The sequence below is a fragment of the Balaenoptera borealis genome, assembly GCF_965194805.1.
Source record: "Balaenoptera borealis genome assembly, chromosome: 15".
NCBI classification, from domain to species: Eukaryota; Metazoa; Chordata; class Mammalia; order Artiodactyla; family Balaenopteridae; genus Balaenoptera; species Balaenoptera borealis.
Window position 1 is genome coordinate 85663065 of NC_138871.1, and position 16313 is coordinate 85679377.

Here is a 16313-nt window from a genome sequence, read left to right on the forward strand (position 1 = left end):
TTTTAATACTTTAGTATAATGCTCACAGCATTATCATTCTCTGCATGTGTGGCCAGCTGCCAAAGATCAAACATTCACCCTCTGAGGCCCTACTACCGGCCAGGCACTGGGGGTGAGGCACCCTCTCAAGCAAGCACACACCAAACAACCCTGCCGTCAAGGAGCTCCTCTGCTGCTCGTCCCTGATGCTTTCCCCCACCCCCTCCCTGGTGGAGTCACTGTTTCTCCTTCCCTCCCACTCATGAGCACCTCTGAGGCAGGAGCTCTGAAGTCCAGGGCCTGGTACAGAGCCAAGTGCTCTACATGTTTAATGAAGGAAGGAATTAAAGCCTGAACCAACCGACCACAAACCAACCAACCGTAGGAGGTGGCCAAAACCAGAAGAGGGCTGACAAATGAGTAGCTCCCACTTGACTACCTTGCGATGTACCTTCCTTTGTATTCCCAAAGCCCTAATCCAGGCCACAGGGACTGCTTCCCTGGGCAGTGGCCGATGCTTCGCTACTGGGCTCCCTGCTCTGGGTCCTTCTCCCCTCTGACCCTCTCACCTCTGTCCCCCCTCCCCGCCATGCCAGGTCAGTCTGCCTTAAACCCAGCTTCAGCTCATTTCACTCCCCTACTCAAAAGCCTTAGGTATTGCCCTACAACCTTGGGCAGAAAAGGCTACAGGTAGCAAGGTACCTGGTCCTCACAGCAAGCAGGGATGTTTAAGGCAGGGGCTTGTGTGATCTGTGGACCACTATTCTAAGCAACTTGAAGGCTCTACACCCCCAAACATTCTGTCCATTCAGCCCAGACAGACTCTCTATAGTCACACCCTATCTTCTCCCCTAGGGGTAGGAACACTTTTTCCATAAAGGGCCCGACAGTAAATATTTTAGGCTTTGCAGGCCATATACACACAGTCTCTGTTGTATATTCTTCAGATTTGGGGGTTTTTTTCTTCATAACTCTTTTTAAACCGCAAATACCACCTTTATTTTAGTTTACTTTGTTTTTTGTTTTTGTTTTTTGGCATACAAAAACAGGATGGACTGTACTTTGCCAACCTCTGCCCTGACCAAACAGGGACAACTCGGGAGGGCCCTGAACCCAACTTGCACTGTTTCAACTTACCCACCTCAGTCAAGCTACACCCTCCTTTGTCCTGCTCCCTGACGAGACCCCTGCTCTACAGAAGCAAGCAGGCACTGGGGAGGGAGCCAGGGCCACCCCCGGCACCAGGGAGGACCTGGAGCTGTTGCAGACCACCGCACTGCACAGCTGCGGCACGCTTTATTCCAAGCATCAGACAGCCCAGGTCTGTCCCAATGATGGGTGGATGGACGGACGGACGGACGGACGGACGGACGGATGGATGGACGGACAGATGGATGCATCGATCCACGGATGGATCAACCAATCCACGGATCAATGGATGGACAGATGGACCAAAAACTGCTTTCGAGTAACTGCTTTAAGAATTCAGAGAAGAAAGTGGTTCTGATGGACTGGGGAATGCCAGGGAAGCCTTTACAGAATAAAAAAGACATAATGTATTTTTCAATGAAGAAACTAGATATTAGGGCGCTTTACAGAGTGGAGATTTTGGTAATTCTTAAAGAGATTTTCTTGTTTCAAAGGATAACATGACAACCTTGATTTTTCAAATCAAAACGAATTTACTTCTAAACATACAGCAAGCGTTTTAAGATATAAAATCACAGAAACAGAAAGATTACCTGGGCCTTCAACATTCAACAGACATTTTCTGAGAACTGGGTGCTGGGAACCATGTCGGGCTCTGAGGATTCAAAGAGAAGCAACACGTAATCTGAAGCATGCTCAGTCTGGCATGCGGGTCCGACAGGAAAGCGAACTGCACGCAGGCGTAACTTTGGATTTTGAGGCTCCCTCACCCCAAAAAGGAAATGCCACGATACCCTGAAGCCAGCCACTAAGCCTCGCGCTCCTTAACAGCAGACATCCAAGAGCCAAGGGTTGTCCTCACTTAAGTCTACGTGTCCCTGAAAGAGATTTCCACATCATTCTGCCAGAGCCCAAATCCCATCCAGAAAGATGCCCTAAATGCCTCATTTGGGTCAACACCAAAGGAAAGAGTTGTTCCACATAATTTAATTTTCTCAGTGAACTAACAGTAATCAAAATTACACGGCGAAACTCAAAACCTATTTTCATGCAAACTCTCCTCAATGGATTACGTGCTTCCCTGCCTGACACAGCAGAGTACTGATTCGAACTCTTCTTAAACCGGCTGCTGCGTGAAGACCCTCGGCGACGCCTAGAGCAGGGGCAGCTCCACACTTCTGAGTCCAATTTTCTCTTTTCCTCCCTTTCACTGTGCTCAGCTTTTAAGCGCTGGTCCCTGCTATTTCTATTTCACTACATGGTCTTTTCCAGAACCCCGAGGATGACCATGACCTACGGAGAAACAAGATGGGCTTTAGAGCAGCTACTTACACAGGGTTTTTTTTCTGTTTACCACCAAGTTCTAACACATGCCTACCACCATGCCTACCAGCGGCTTTAACCACCCAACCTAACAGTACATTTTTCTTTGGAAAAACAGTAACAAATTTCTGAAACACACATCAGCTGACACTGCTACTCCCTAATTCAAACCAAAATCTAACCAACTGTCAGAACCCTATACCAGCTCATGGTTTATCAGGGGCAGGAATAAAGCCCTGAATCTGATACATCAGGCCTCACTGGCTTTGTGCACAGACGCTTAGGGATCCAAGGAGGTTCATAAATTAAAAGGGCAAATAAAACCAAAGCCCTAAAGAGATTTCACATTAGCTATGACTAAAGCAATTTTGTCATAAGATCAATCAAACCTCCTTTACTTTGCTCTGACCATAAAGAAGAAAGCTGTGCACTTCAAAAATTAAGCTCCTTCCACACTGTTACAGAAGACAATAAATCATTTTTAAAAGAACAATAAACCCAGTTCTGGAAAACTGAGGGGAGGCAGTGTGGTAGGAAAGGAGGCCAACTTTAAATGTCATCACCAAAGCAGCAGCTTACCGGGAAGGAAGGCCTCAGCCCGAAATCCCAAAGTAAAGCTTCCCTCCTGAGTCCCCTCTGGCTGGAATCTCCTCTTTGAAAAGAAAGTACAGGGCCCCGAGGGTCTGAAAATACACCAAGGGAGTGAAGGTAAGAGAATGCAGGGGAAAAAAGAGGGGAGATGAGAATTTTAAGCTTTGGACACTGCCTAGACAGCAACCCCGTCCCCAAGGAAAAGAAACAGGAGCGTGGAGGAGGGAAGGGAAGGGAGATGAAAAAGGTGCAGAGCCGCCTGCCTACCTCACGATTTCCACTGTGCTCCACCCCTGCTGGTACCTCTTCCGAATGAGAAGCCTGCGGCTGGCAAGCTACAACCAAGGCAAACAAAAGCTACAGGTTCTGACAGCCCAACAGCCCGAGTAGTAAACACACCTCATTTCTATTTGCCGCAAAAGAAAAACCAACAAGAGAATTTACAAGGTGAGAAGAAAACCAGGAATTTCAACAATTACCTTTTGTCAAGAAGCCAGCGGTCTCCACAGTGAACAAATCAAGGTGATGCTTACAGAAAGAGGCAACCAAAAAGCTGCTAACCGGAAAAAACAATGCGTTGTTCTGAGTTTGCTGTTGCAGAGACAGACAAGGCCTGGCCCTGGACTGGAAACCTCCCAGGTGCCAGGTGTACCTACCGTACACCTTGGCCGGATGAGGCAAATGTCTGCAACCCAGTTACCAATGCAGGTGACATTTCCACTAACGGACTTTGCAACCAGAGACCAAGCCCCCAAGTGCTCCAATTTTCTCAGTATATTCAGAGCCCAAATGAGAACAAACAAAACAAATTAAATTTATTGCACCCCAAGTCTGTGCAACCCATTGGCATTTAAAGATGATCAAGAACTGATCCAGCAATGAGGCAATGAAAAGAAATAAGAAGTATCCAGACTGTTAAGGAAGAAGTAAAACTACCTCTATTTGAAGATGACATGATCTTGTATACAGAAAATCCTAATACATACATACACACACACCCCATTAGAGCTAATAAACAAGTTCACCAGGATTGCGGGATATAAGATCAATATACAAAAATTAATTGTATTTCTATACTGTAGCAATGAATAATCCAGAAATGAAATTAAGAAAACAGTTCCATTTACAACAGCATCAAGAAGAATAAAATACTTGGGATTAGCAGAGGCAAGCTATTATATATAGAATGGATAAACAATAAAGTCCTACTGTATAGCACAGGGAAAACTATAGTCAATATCCTGTAATAAACCATAATGGAAAAGAAAAAAAAAGAAGAAAATACTAAGGAATAAATTTAACAAAACTTGTACACTGAAAACTACAAAATATCATTAAAAGAAACTAAAGACTTAGTAAGCAGAAAAACATCCTGCCGTCATAGAGTGGATGATATTAAGATGTCCACAGTCCCCAAGTTAATCTAAGATTCAAAGCAATCCCCATCAAAATCCCAGCTCGCTTTTTTTTTTTTTTGCAGTAATTGACAAGTTGATCCTGAAATTGACATGGTAACAGGGACCCTGGATGGCCAAAACAATTTTGGAAAAGAAAACAAAGTTGGAGGACTCGCACTTCCTGATTTGAAAACTTACCATAAGCCTAGCATAAGGATAAAATCAGTGGACTAGAATTGAGAGTGCAGAAATAAACCCATACAACAAACTTCAACTGATTTTCGAAAAGGGAGTCAAAAGTATTCAATGAGGAAGGAATACTCTTTTCAACAAATGGTGTTGGGACAATTAGATATTCACATGCAAAAGAATAAAGTTGGAATCCTACCTCATATCATATCCCTACCTACCTCACAAAACAAACTCAAAATGGATCAAGAACTTCAACGTAAGGGCTAAAACTTTAAAACTCTGAGAAGAATATGTAGGTGTGTATCTTTGTGACCTTATATTAGGTAACAGTTTCTTAGGTATGACAACAAAAGCACAAGCAACCAAAGGAAAAACAGATATTCCGGACTTCATCAAATTAAAAACTTCTGTGCTTCAAAGGACACCATCAAGTGGGTGAAAATGGGAGAAGATATCTGCAAATCATGTATTTGTTAAGAGTCTAGTTTCTAGAATATATAAAGAGCTCTTACAATTTAACAGTAAAAAAAAAACAAATAATCCAATTCTAAAATGGGCAAAGGATTTAAATAGGTATTTCTCCAAAGAAGATATACAAATGGCCGCAGGCACATGAAACAATGCTCAACACCACTAGTCATCAATCAGGGAAATGCAAGTCAATCCAGGAGAGATCACTGCACATCCACTAGGATGGCTACAATCAAAAAGACAGACAGTAACAAATGCTGAAAAGGATGTGAAGAAAATGGCACCCTATACACTGCTGCTGCTGCTGGGAATGTAAAGTGGTGCAGCTTCTTTAGACGACATTCTAACAGTTCCTCAAAGAGTTAAACACAGAGTTACCATATGCCCCAGCAATCCCACGCCTAGATATATACCCAAGAGAACTGAAAACATATGTCCACCCAAAAAATTGTACAAGAATAATCACAGCAGCATTACTCATAATAGACAAAAACAACCCAGACATAATAGACATAAACATAATAGACAAAAACATCTGGAAACAACCCAGATGTCTATCAGCTGATGAATGGATAAACAAAATGTCATATATACATACAATGGAATATTATTCAGCCAGAAAAAAGGGAGTGAAGTACAGAATCATACCACAACTTGGATGAGCCTTGAAAACATGATGCTAAGTGAAAGAAGCCAGACACACAAGGCCACAAATTGTATGATTCCATTACATGAATTCCATTATAAGAAATGTCCAGAATAGGCAAATCTATAGAGGAGGAAAGTCGATTAGTGGTTATCAGGGATTGAGGGAGAGGGAAATGGGGAGGGACTACTAATGGGTATGGGATTTTCTTTTAGGGTGATGAAAATGTTCTGGAATTGGGGACTTCCCTGGTGGCGCAGTGGTTAAGAATCCGCCTGCCAATGCACGGGACACGGGTTAGAGCCCTGGTCCGGGAAGATCCCACATGCCGCGGAGCAACTAAGCCCGTGCGTCACAACTACTGAGACTGCGCTCTAGAGCCGGTGAGCCACCACTACTGAGCCCACGTGCCACAACTACTGAAGCCGGCGCGCCTAGAGCCCGTGCTCCACAACAAGAGAAGCCACTGCAATGAGAAGCCCGCGCACCGCAACGAAGAGTAGCCCCCGCTTGCCGCAACTAGAGAAAGCCCGCGCATAGCAACGAAGACCCAACGCAGCCAAAAAATAAATTAATTAATTTTAAAAAATGTTCTGGAAAAAAAAAAAGTTCTGAAATTGGATACAGGTGATGGCTGAAAAATTCTGTGAATATACTAAAAAAAAATCACGAATTAGACACTTTAAAATGGTAGATTTTATGGTATGTGAATTGTATCTCAATTTTTTAAAAAAGCAACAACAAAAATAAGCGCCTGAGGAAGCCACAGAGAGGTTTTTTTTTTTTAATCAACTTAATTCATAACCTATACTTTTTTTCAGGACTAAAAACTAGCCATTCATTGCTGATTTTTATTCCCACCATTTATTCTAGTGTCTTTTCAAACTGAATATATGTGATACAAAGAACCATGAGATTTTCAGGCTGGAGAGAGTAGTCTGAGATCAACTAGTCCAAACACCTCATTTAAGAGACCATACATCCAGGGCAGGGACTTGCTCAAGGTCACATAGCAAGGTGGAGACACATCAGAACTGGAATCAACTCTTCTAACCCCTTGGCTAGTGCTCTTCCCATGCCACCACATTAACACAACCAACACAGGGCTTCATAACAGCACGTCTTCCAGTGATGAAATACTGGCTCCCCCTAAGCCTAGGGAAAAGCTCTTGGAACCCTGATGTCAGAAAATCAGTATTTACTTAAAATTCAACAGTCCAAATTATTTAATGATGGCAAAACCCTGTGATCATTAACACAATCTTCTTTTCACCAGAGAAGCAAAGCACAACAGAGCTGTAATCAAGAGACCAAGGCGGGCTTCCCTGGTGGCGCAGTGGTTGAGAATCTGCCTGCCAATGCAGGGGACACGGGTTCGAGCCCTGGTCTGGGAAGGTCCCACATGCCACGGAGCAACTAGGCCCGTGAGCCACAATTACTGAGCCTGCGCGTCTGGAGCCTGTGCTCCGCAACAAGAGAGGCCGCGACAGTGAGAGGCCCGCGCACCGCGATGAAGAGTGGCCCCCGCTCGCCGCAACTAGAGAAAGCCCTCGCACAGAAACGAAGACCCAACACAGCCATAAATAAATAAATCAAAAAAAAAAAAAAAAAGAGACCAAGGCATGCACCTGGAAAGACAGTTCAAGGTGAGACGGGTAGCACACTACAAAGCCCCATTTGTCCCAAACTTAAACTAGCAATGCACCCAATGAAATTCCAGCTCATGGGCCAACCACCATATCGACTCCAGTGGTATTTTGGGGGAAGGAATCTTTAATGGGGGAGTAGAGAGGGAAAGCGTTATTTTCACCTCTAGTCTCTTGAAAAGTATGAATACGAATGGCCAACAGAAAGTGGAGGAGGTGGTCAGAAAAAGTAAAGAGTGGCATGAGGCAGGTGAACTGTGTTGCAGACACAGAATGTTAGGAAATGTCTCATCTACCCTCCACTTTACAAGTGAGGCCACTGAGCCTGGACCAGTGAAATCAGCTGCCCAAGGCCCAGCACCTGGTTAGCTAACAGGTCAGGGCTATCAGAGGAATAAATACAGTACAAAGACTTAACATGTCCCTTCCTCTCAGAATCTCCCCAAAGTTCCCTAACTGGCAGCAGGGTGCCAACACCTCACCGAGACTGCCTAGACAAGCCACATCTGTGATTCCCCCTTCAGTGATCGCCTCTCCAAACACAGATCTGCTGACACGGAGGGAACAGTGCATGGACCTGATCCCTGGCTACGTGGCTCTGGAGTCCTCTACAAGCAGCTGTGACGGTGTCCTCAGTCCCTCAGCTCTGAGGGGGAGGGAGGGGAGGCAGATGTACCTTTCTAACTCACTCCAAAGCAGTTAAGGCCACTTAATAAACACCTCTGATGCTAAGTACCTCCCCAGGGGTTAGAGTCTGATGACCTAGGTCGACAACTATCAACCTGCACTAAAGAAGCCCAGAGAAACACCTAAAGAGGGAACTTCACCAGCAATAGAGATCCCAGCAGGAGACCGTCAGGTGAGGCATTAAAGGGCCAGCAGGAGGAACACCCCTAAGCACACAGGCTAATCTCAGCTTGGCTGGGACTCCTGGTTCTATCAACCGCTAATTGTGGGGCGGGCTGGCTACCTGCAGTCATGGAACTTGCCTGAGCCTCGGTTTCTTCAACTATAAAAGAGAGATAACAGGATCTACAGCAGATAGGATAGGGGAAAGGATTCAGCAATCCAAACAAGCAATTTAAAACACAGCACAGCCCTTAACCCAGAACTAGGGCTCAAAGAAATGTCAGCCATTGGTGTTAAAAATAAAAACAAAACCTCTATTAAGATTTCTTCTGGGAAACTAGGGAAAGAGGCCCCCAAACCCGGATCACCTGGCTAGAATCCTAGACGCCAAGGGGATTCACAATTAGAGGGAACCGTCTTCACCAGCCAGCCGACTTTACTGTGAGCATCTGTGTATAAAATCACACTGACAAAGCCATCTTCAGCACCGAGTGGAGAGATGATGTCATTAATAATCCCGTTAGTAGGGCAGGCCTCCTGCCAGGGTGTGAGCAATGCCCGGGGCCACTCGGCTCTGCAGGGCTGGGCATGTCAGCAGAGCAGTGAAGAGAGTAACGAGGAACCATTTCTGCAGCAACACGGATAGAGGAGGCAGAGAGGAAACAGTGGCAGCAAGGGTTCTCCAGAAGCATCCACTCAGGAAATGCAGTAGATGCATCATAGTGCCAGACAGCAAGAGAGAGGTCGTGCTGGTCACAGAGCCGTCAATATGGAGGGCCTTTTCCGGTCCAGGCTCTACAGAGGCAGTTGGCGGCTACAGGAGCAGACTCTCGTGTCAAAACGCTTGAGTTTGAATCCTGGCTCTGCCACTTCCTAGCTCTGTGATCCTGGTAAAGTGGCTCAGGTTCTCTGGGCCTTACAGGGTTTTTGTAATCATCAAGCAAGTTAAGAGTTAATACGTGTAAAGAACTTAAAGCATGCCTGGCACACAGTAAGCGCCCAGTAAGTGCTAAAAGAAAAGGCAAGAGACAAACAACAACAGGGACTGAGAGTAACACTTCAGTCGTGCTGCAGACACCCCAAACACACTCATGCAACAACAGCATCGTTTCAAACACGTGACCTCACCGAAAACACGGCAGAACTCAAAGTCTGCCTTAGAACTCTGGGCGGAAGGTACCTGTAAATCTATCACTTCACACCCAAGCTTGCCCTACAGAGTCAAGGACAGCATATGACAAACCAGAAAAACAAGAGAAGTAAAAATAGGAGAATTGGCGGCCCAGCTCAGGGTCCTAACTACAGGACTCAGCAGATGCAATTCACAGTTTTGCTGAATGCCAAGGCATGCATAAAGGTATGAACTAAACCAGGACCACAAGAGAAACTGCCAAGCCCTGACCTTGAAAAAATGCAGAGAGCACCATGGCTGTCAAACCACAACTGACAGCTCTATCCTCCACCCCTAGTTCCTCTAAGCACCTTTACTACTGGATAACTATAACATTGGCTTGGGGTGTCACCCCTCTCTGCTCAACTCTAAGAACCAATTCATGACAATGACGGTATAATTACGAAGCCTGTTTAAGGAGCATTGTTTCAGAGTCACTCACTCACTCACTCCAAAATACAATTAACTAAAGTAATCTTACCAACAAGCCTGGAATTCTTAGCCTGAATTCAGGGGGGTCCATAAACTTGGATCGGAAAAAAAGAATTACATCTGGATTTCATGAGCCCCCAAATGAAATTTAGCGTTTCCCTCAATTATGAATGTAAGCAACACACCGTGGTAGTATTAGCAGTACCTGCGACTCCAACAAAAGATATACTTATATAGCTTTAGAGTTGTTGGAAACAGCTCCCAATATTGCTTACATTCATCAGTACCTCAAAATTAAAATATTTGTTAGACCCAAAACCAAATCTTGATATTTAATGCTTTAGTAAAGAAACATATATTAGTATGACACAGATTTTTCAAATATTTTTCTAACTGTATTTCAATATACTTGGTTCCCTTCGAGATCCTATGTATTTTATTCAATGCATTAAAACATCTTTCTGAAAAGAGGTCCACCATCTTCACCAGAGTACCAGAGGGGTCCATGGCACAAAAAAAAAAGGGCTAAAAGGATAAACACTAACTGCACACAAAAGATGAGAAAATAAGTGCTTTATGGGGAAGGAGCTAGTCCCGCTCACTTTTCCATCACTGGCCCCCGGCGGTAACAAAATACTGGTAGATGCCCATACACATTTATGAATCAAGAAACCCAACACAACCAAATACAAATAAAAATACAGCCCAAGGGCTTCCCTGGTGGCGCAGTGGTTGAGAATCTGCCTGCCAATGCAGGGGACACGGGTTCGAGCCCTGGTCTGGGAAGATCCCACATGCCACGGAGCAACTAGGCCCGTGAGCCACAACTACTGAGCCTGCGCGTCTGGAGCCTGTGCTCCGCAACGAGAGGCCGTGACAGTGAGAGGCCCGCGCACCGCGATGAAGAGTGGCCCCCGCTTGCCACAACTAGAGAAAGCCCTCGCTCAGAAACAAAGACCCAACACAGCCAAAAATAAATAAATAAATAAGTTTATTTATTAAAAAAAAAAAAAATACAGCCCAAGCATTCCAGCTCTGGTTGACAGTCCATTTATTCCACATCATCCACATGATAAAACGATAATGGTACAAAAGTATCTGGAAGGGCCCTGGCAACCACTTGAAGGCCACATGACAGAGAAAGTATAGGCAAAGAAGGCAGTTTCCTATTGTGGTAGGACTAGGTGAATTCACCACCTCTTTGTAGTGGGAAAGAGGAGTGTTTAGGGAGCTGAATTGGGACAGTATCCCAGGCATCTGACACAGCTAAGAAAGTGTCACCTGCTATCATCTGCCTACAAACAGCAGAGGAGAGAAGCAGACATACCCCACCGGCCCTGTCTGCACAACTCTGCTTAATCTCTCCCTTCGCTTATCAGTGTCTGCAGAAAACAAAATGAATATCCAGCAGTGGCCCCAACACAAGTTCTACAGCCAGTCCTGCTGAGCAGCACACAGCCGGCCTTGATACCAACACTAAGTAGCTCCAGAGCGTCAGCTTTGCTGCAGGGACACCAGGAGGCCCGTTCTTCAAGTGCCCGCGTGAACCGAGCCTGGCCTCTGCCTTCGCTGGGACGGGAGCCCTGCTCTGTCCCCCTCGCCCCCCAGCACAGACAGCACAGAGGGTCTCCATCGGACCTCTCGTCACCCCCACTGCTACCACCTAGGCCACGACGTTCTTGCCTGGATGACCACCAGCCCCAACTGGTCCCCCTCTTTTCTCTCATGAGCTGCCCATCTATTCTCTCTGGAGCAACCACCGGGAAAGGTTTAAAATGTGAATCAGATCAAGCCCTCCAATGGCTTCCCACCATGTTAGAACAAAATCCAATTCCCTCCCAAGACCCACAAGGCCTCCTGTGATCTGGCCCTGCCTGTCCCTCACCCTCTCCCACGCCCACTTCTCTCCTCCAACAGGGCCTGAGCCATGCACATCTTAGGGCCTTTTCACGTGCTGCTCTCCCCTGGCTACTTCCTCATTGCCTTCTGGGCTCTGCTCTAATGCCACCTCTTCCGAGAGGCCTTTCCTGATTTCAGTTTCCTGCTCTCCAGAGTCACATTCTATTCCTGTATTCTGTGTAACTTTTCTTCAGAGCACTTATCACTCCCTGACATTACATTACTTTACCGAAGTGATTATCAACCCCATTTAGTGAGCGGCTTTAAAAAATGCCAATGTTTCAGGCCCCACCCAAACTAATTAAGGTCCGAATTTCATGGAGTGGGCCAGGCATCTCTATTCTACAAGCCCCCCAGCAAGTGATTCTAATGTGCCGCCAGGGTTAGAACAGTGTTTCTCAAACGTTAATGTGCATATAATGCACCTGGAGATGTTACTAAACCGTAGATTCTGATTCCACGGGTCTAAGGTGGGATTTGACAGTCTGCGTTTCTAACAAGCTTCCAGGTGATGCCAATGTAGCTGGTCAGTGGACCGTTCTCTGAGTTGCAAGTGGCTAAAAAGCATTGTCCAACAGAACTTTCTGCAATGAGGAAAATGTTCTAAACCTACACTGTCCAATGCACATGTGCTTTATTAGCACTTGAAATGTGGCTAGGGCAGCTGAGAAACTGAACGGTTAATTTTAGGCTACCATATTGGACAGTGCAAGTCTAGAATGTATGTGCTCCACAAAGAAAGGCATCAGGGCCTGGACATGTGGAGGGTAAGAATCAAGGATTATTCCAAATTCGTGGCCTGAGCAGCCCTCAGTGGATTGGCTATGAAAATCCAACCAGAGGCCTAGATGGCCACCAACTCAGGAGTGGATCAATATTTACCTAAGGCTGGGAGGCAGATACAAGAAACTATATTGAGACACCTTAGTAATTAAAGCATGTGGTAAGCCACAGATGAATACCTTGCCTTCAAGACTCAATTGCACATCATCATGGAAGGCCCTCCTAACCATGGCCCCAGGCACACCTGACCACTCCCATCCCCAGGCATCCATGATTCTGGACAGTCTTGTGGTTATGGCCTCACCACGTTTTATTGCATTGATTTGTTTATAGGATATCTGTCTCTCCCACTAAGCTGCAGGTTGCTTCAAAGACAGAATGCATGCCTCTTGGGAATTCTATTCCCATCACCTAGCACACAGCAGCACTTAATAAATACTGAATGAATGACAGGGCCTGGAACCCACCACGAACAGCATTAGTACTTTTACTGTTAATCACAAGAAAGAGAGAAATTGAATGGGGGGTGGGGGAGAATGGGGATCACATAAGAAGAGATCATTCCCTCCTTAAATGACTCGAAAATTTCCAGACACCTACATCCAGATTACAGAACACAGCATAACAAGGTGGCCCTGTCTGATCCACAGAGGCTCATTTCCGAAAATAAGAAGGGACTGGGCAAGCAGATGATGTCCTTCTGACAATAAATCTAAAATCTGTTAGTCTGGGATGTGGAAGAGTTGTTTTTCAAACAAGTCACAAAGGGCTAAGATTCAGAATCACACTCTTGCCTAAAAAGTACGTAGGCCGTAGGCTGGGTTCCCACTAATAACTGCTGGGAGGGGCTTCTGGCCCCAAGGACAGCAAGGCCCCTGGGAGTTTGTGCAGCCCAGATGCTCATTCTACCCCTGCAGTTAGAACCCTGTGCTTGTGACAGCAATGAGATTTCCAAGGCAACCAAGGACAACAGAGTGGAGAATTATGGCCCGGAAGGAAGTAGATTAAATTTTAATACTCACGAGTCAACATCAAATTTATTTTTAAAACTACATATCTGACAAAGCCAAATAAGCAAGACAGAATGGATGACGCTCTAAAGGAGGGTCTAACTATGAATATCCCACATATTTATACAACTTTTCCCTATTCTGAGAATATTTCAAAGAGCTCAGAGACTCAAAGAAACTGAGACAGCAATAAAAACCCCCAAAAGGGGGGAGAGGAGGGTTTTCAGATTCAGCCACAACTACTTATTTTTTTCCATTATTTCCAAAAACACAGGGCAGATTCCAGTGGAAGCACCAGACTTTGCTAAAATTGTGCAAAACAATTACTTCACCAAGAGAAAGTGATCATCAAGTGAAAATTTTAAAACGCAGCTATATGCTGACCTGCTGCCAAGACAACAAACTAGTTAAAAAATAAGCAACAGTGAACAGACACATAGTAGTTTTCCATTCACTTACTCATTCAACCATTCCTTTCCCTTACTCTCCCCCAGGCCACACCAACCCACCCATGTAAGTCCCACCTTGGGGCCAAACACCCTGATCAGGTTCTACGGATTAACTATCAAGTAATCTATTAAAGCAGTTAGCATTTAGTAAACCGGTTGTCTACCAGGTATTGTGCTGTGTATTATCTCATTAAACCCTCACAACCCTCTGAAGTAGACAGGTATTGTGATCCAGACTTTAAAGCCAAGGAAAATGAGAAAACATTAGGTATCTCATCCAAGTTCACACAAGTGGCCAGTGGTGGAGTCTGAACTTGAACCCAGGTCCATCTGACAAAGGAGTAATTTAGAGAAGTCAGCATTATTAAAAGTAACAGAAAGCAGCATCATTTTGAAAACAGCAAGAAACCAAGTTCAAACTCCAGCTCTTCAACTTACTAGCTCTATAACCTTGAGCAAATTAACCTCTCTAAGCCTCCATCTCCTATGTGTAAAGCAGGGATGAGGAATAAATACAACAGATGTGAGGTTCGTAGTACAGGGTGGGAATCCATTAGCTACCCATAGCCCAGCTACAAGGGTACATATCAAAAAAACTTACACTTCAGTTGTAGGATGACTTTTAGCAGACATAACTTATCTTGGAAATAATAGGTTCACAAACATTAACCAGTTTAAAATTAGTTTACTAATTCCATGACACGTTTGTTTAAACACAGGACCGAGGACTTGCACATTTTAAATTTATTTATATTTAAATTTATTTGTCACAATACCAACTCACATGTCTCATTTCAGTATGAAGAGCAGATGCTTGTTTAAAATCAAAACATGAGGGCATCACTGGTTAAGTAACTGTTTCAAATTTAGTTCTCTCATAAATGTAAGCTCACATGTACCATTACCTTAGTATGTATACTGAATTTGCTTAAAGTGAGACAGACCTGTAATGATTTGTTTTTTTTTTCATTTTTGAGACTTTAACCAATTCTTGTTCTTAGATGGCAACATGGAGCAAGCCTGCAGTTTAGTAACATGGCCAAATCCAGTCTCTCTTTAATCTGCTCAGTAACTGAGCTCTAGGGTAATCTCCTGCACAGCATACAAAAAGAGCTTTGGAATTACACACTGCAAACTAAAACTAATCAGGAAAGGATATGCCAATTTTAATAGCAACTCCTATTTGCCTAGCTTTCCAGCATCTGCCAGTGTTAATAATATTTAAGTGACAAACTTCAGTAGGGAAAAGAAACAGAACTTTAAACACAATTAAGCTCTTTTTAAGGCACTGTGTACAAAGCTTCCTTCCCTTAAAAGATATTCAGCTACCTCCTGGGCTGCAATCATTCCATAAACATTGTTAATGGTGTATTTTCAAAACACCGTGAAAATATTCTTCTTGCTTTTCAACCAGCACTTCTGAAAAAACTTACTATGTTCATCCCCATCTGCCTCATTTGAAGGCATCATCTTGAAGCCTTGCTAATACAGGTAGAATTAAGTGATGTGGGATCACAGAGCTCACTACAAAAGGTTTACACTCAGCTCTCCTCTACACACAAAAAAGGGGGGGGGGGTGGGAGGAAGGAAGGAGGGGAGAAAGCCCTCTACTATACTTAAAACACTCAGAATGTTGAATCTGCTACTTTTGATTTAGCCTATTATTGACTGTTTATGTCTACAAAGAAAAAAATTTCCATTAAGGGAAAACATTCTGGATTTTTTTTCCCCCGAGCAATTCCTAACAGCAGCTGCTTTGTTCAAGTGGGCAAAAACCTGAATGCCATCGCTTAATTTAAAGCTCTCTGGTGACCTCCCCTCACTCACTCTAGCCCAGTCAGCTCCTTCTAAAATACCTACCATACCCATTTTAAGAACGTAACTTGACTTTCTGGCCAAGAGGAATTTAATCATCTATTCGACACTGGCACACGTGTGGCTGGTAAACCAGTTCCCTATTATGAGCCAAGAACTTGACACAGTGTCTCTGACCCTCATAACCACCTGGAAAATCCGGATGCATTGCTAGTCTCGTTCGATAGGTAAGGAAAATGAGGGCAGAGAGGTGAGTAGCTGCCCCAAACCCCAGGCGGCGGTGGCCCTGGACTCACGAACTCTGCCCTTCGGTCCCAGGCGGCTCTGACTGTCACCTAAGCTTGCCGGTCCTAAGCGCTCTCTCCGCAGGATGTGCAGGGCTTACTAGTTAGCACTAGACGATGACTCTGCACCTTGACTAAAAGCAGGCCTTTTCCAGGCTGATGGGGAAGGGAGGCGTCCAGGGCTGCGAGCAGGTAAGACACACGTCCCCGGGGGTCAGCAAAGGCCT

General features: G+C 44.8%; 2 protein-coding genes and 1 long non-coding RNA gene across 14 annotated transcripts in view; 1 reads left to right on the forward strand and 2 right to left on the reverse strand.

Annotated features, from left to right (window-relative positions):
• ASAP2 (ArfGAP with SH3 domain, ankyrin repeat and PH domain 2) overlaps positions 1-16313 on the reverse strand; it is a gene marked incomplete at its 5' end in the record, with an annotated part of 159735 nt that overhangs the window by 142746 nt on the left and 676 nt on the right. The gene's annotated exons all lie outside the window — the stretch shown is intronic.
• On the reverse strand, positions 1586-14588 carry LOC309612199. The gene is made up of 2 exons (XR_014235047.1): positions 3031-14588; positions 1586-2421 (listed from the first exon to the last, which is right to left on the reverse strand). It is a non-coding gene; the product is annotated as an uncharacterized lncRNA (long non-coding RNA).
• The window catches only part of LOC309612191 (uncharacterized protein), a gene marked incomplete at its 5' end in the record, with an annotated part of 90525 nt that continues 88794 nt past the window's right edge, over positions 14583-16313 (forward strand). For both annotated transcript variants that reach the window (XR_014235036.1, XR_014235037.1), the window contains one exon: positions 14583-16278. The remainder of the gene's footprint in view (positions 16279-16313) is intronic.